General features: G+C 42.3%; 1 protein-coding gene across 2 annotated transcripts in view; it reads right to left on the bottom strand.

Annotated features, from left to right (window-relative positions):
- The window catches only part of rgs8 (regulator of G protein signaling 8), a gene marked incomplete in the record, with an annotated part of 31026 nt that overhangs the window by 6861 nt on the left and 21131 nt on the right, over positions 1-3034 (bottom strand).

Raw genomic sequence — 3034 nt, 5'->3', positions numbered from 1 at the left:
GGTCCGGAGACGGGTGGGTGCTCATTGGTGGGCCTGATAGCCCTTCATCAGWGCTAAACAACAACAAAAAAATTTGAAGCTCCTATGTTGAAAGGTCTTTCAGTTATGGGTAATTTTGTTAGTCCAGACACCCCCTTGTCAGTGGGGTGGGGGTCTGGGAGAGTAGGAGTGGGGCTCTTTGGTGGGCTAAATGGATAGCCCCGCATCAGAGCTAAACAAGAAAAGAATAAATAAAAATTCTGAAGCTCCTATGATGAATAATTTTTGAGTTYTAAGCATTTTTGCACGTCCACACACCCCCTATTTAGATGGACCACCCTTCTCAACTATGGGGTCTATTGTAAAACCGTTGGCTAGTGCAGTGTAGGTCAGACACTTCTACAGTCCTGCCAAATTTCATGTTGATTGTTGCAGCTGTTTTTGTGATATGGTTGACCAAATATCACTGAAAAAAATACATAAATAAACAGAATGTAAAGATAACGACCCCCACACAGGAAGAGGGGAGTCATAATAAAACAAAACAACTTTGTCATGTAATTTCATCTTTGGACCACCTTACTAAAAGAGATGTTGGTGATCCACAGACTAAATGAAATTTTTCATCTGCTTTATAGAGTAGAGCCCCACGGTTTAACTTGCAGACACCAAGAAAAGGCTTTAATTAAGTGCAACAATCAATGACATAAGACCCTCTTTAAAATAAAAGCAAAGGATTCTGTGATGGAATGTTTACAGCATGCTGTCTTTGATGCCGGAGTTTTAAAATAAATCGTTTTATGAAAATAACTGTAGTTTTAGTCAAACTTTGAAAATAACCAGGGGCGGTTCTAGGGGCGGGGTCACAGGGGCATTGGCCCCTGCTGAAATCTGATTAGCCCCCTGAAGTGCCCCTGTCCTGTCACTCGTCTGTCCTTTGCCTGAGAGCAATGGTGGTGGCTGCAGTTCCACGTTCAAACACTAGAGGCGCTAATGAGTCAAACAGTAAAGTCCAGCATGAATCAAGCTTACAAAAGACTTCCTCTCTTCTTTAAAAGACTTGAACAATTTTGCAAAAAATATCTTTCAACTGGCAAACATAGGCTTCATTTTCTCACGTGCTTTGAGAATATTTTATCCATGTACAGTAAAAATGCATGTAACATTAATAAGGAAGCTTTTTTAATAACATTACATTATGTTACAATTGTTTGAACATATGTGGCCACTTAAATTTATACACCTTATCAAAACTGAGGATTTATGTGCAAGTATGTTGAACAAATACTTGGCCCGTCCATGAATATTGTGGCCCTTTGATGGCCCCTTCCACAGAAAAATCCTAGATCCGCCACTGAAAATAACCCTAAGTTTGTTGTCATGGATTAATAATTGGAGGATGTGCTGTGAATGATTCTCGGCTACTATTACACCAAATTATAGATTGATATCTAGTGTTTTGGGGGGGTAGGCTTACGTTGAATAGKTTTGGCAGTCATATTGAGTTAGGCAACCACTTTTAAATTTACAGCTCATGATTACTTCCTGAGAGCTTTACTGAAAACATGCATGTTTTGTTGTGGGAGGAAACCAAAGCTTCCACACCCCCCCCCCCCCACACACACACACACACACACACACACACACACACACACACACCCCCCCCCACACACACACACACACACAAACACAAGGAGAACATGGGAACTCCACACAGAAAGGCCCCAGGATGTTCCTGCTGTGAAGCAACAGTTCTAACCACTGATCCATCATGTCGCTCTACAAAAGTGACTGTAAAAAAACAAAACAGCTTATAGATTCAACATGAAGAAACAGCAGCTAGCTGCAGCTTCACAGGGCTTCTGCATTAAGCAGATATGTGAGAGATGTCTGGGTTGGCAGGTTAGACCCCCCGCCCCCCACTGGAATCTGATTTACACTCTGAAGGATAACACCAAACCCCAGTCAGGTTTAATGCACTATTCATCCTTTTCAATCACATTAAGGCCTGTGTGGATGTAATATTCCTCCAGGGGAACATTTGGTGCTCTTGCCTTATTGTCTTGTCATTCCTTATGTAATGCTATATGCGTGTGCGCCTGTGTTTGCTCATGCACACAGTGTGGCGGACCTCTGTAAAGCTTGGTCAGTTGAAACGAGATGCGCAGGTGTGCTGCACTCCTCCTGCCTGCCTGGGGAGAGCTCGGTTCCGGCRTCTGGAACAGGCTTTCTGCTGCCTCTGGGCAGCGACTTCCACATTACGTGTCCAATCGTGGTGTTATGTCATAACCTCGGTCTGAGCATGTGTGTCTCCGTCTTATTTGCGGTTGACAGCTTTTCAGAATTCAGAAAGGTTTTTGATTTGGTGCATTCTGAAGTAAGCTGTGCTATCTTTATTCTGTCCGTTCAGTAGGTTTGAAGTCAGCAACGTCGCGTCACAGAGCTCGTTAGCAGATTGAAAGAGGCTTGTTTGTACAGAAGGATATTGGGGGGGAAATCTGTCCTACTTTATGTTTGGTTCAAGAGATGTGTGTGTGTGGCTCATGTTTGAAGCCCTCACAAACAAGATTGGCTTCAAATGGGGACAGTTGGGCTTTGTGCAGAGAAAAACAGAAACTAACCAAGACATTTAAGGTCACCTTCATTTTATTTTTGCAAACTACAAGATGCAATAGATCAGAGATTCTTAACCCATGAGCCGGCCGCGAGCGCCACCTTGAGGGCCTCAAAAGAAAAACAGTTTTTAACTTTGGGCCGCAGAGGGCCGTGGGACCGCATTGATTTTGAAAAAGGTGCAATACACTTTCTCACCACTAGCAGCAGTAGTGCACCACTCAGATGTTTAACAACTTTTTAATATGTAAAAGAAGAACCTGAAAACTGCCCAGAATGGAAACTATTTTAAATGAAAGCTAGAGGCAAAAATGAAGGTAACCCATCAAAAAATGCCAAAGTTTGTCACTTACAGTAAATGAAGTGCAGCTTCTGTTTTTACCATGCAATGTTTTAAAAGTTCAAAACATTATCAAATACAGTTGCAGATACACCTATATTT

This window comes from Austrofundulus limnaeus, unplaced genomic scaffold (genome assembly GCF_001266775.1).
Source record: "Austrofundulus limnaeus strain Quisiro unplaced genomic scaffold, Austrofundulus_limnaeus-1.0 Scaffold252, whole genome shotgun sequence".
NCBI classification, from domain to species: domain Eukaryota; kingdom Metazoa; phylum Chordata; class Actinopteri; order Cyprinodontiformes; family Rivulidae; genus Austrofundulus; species Austrofundulus limnaeus.
This window is presented reverse-complemented; position numbering and strand designations above follow the sequence as displayed.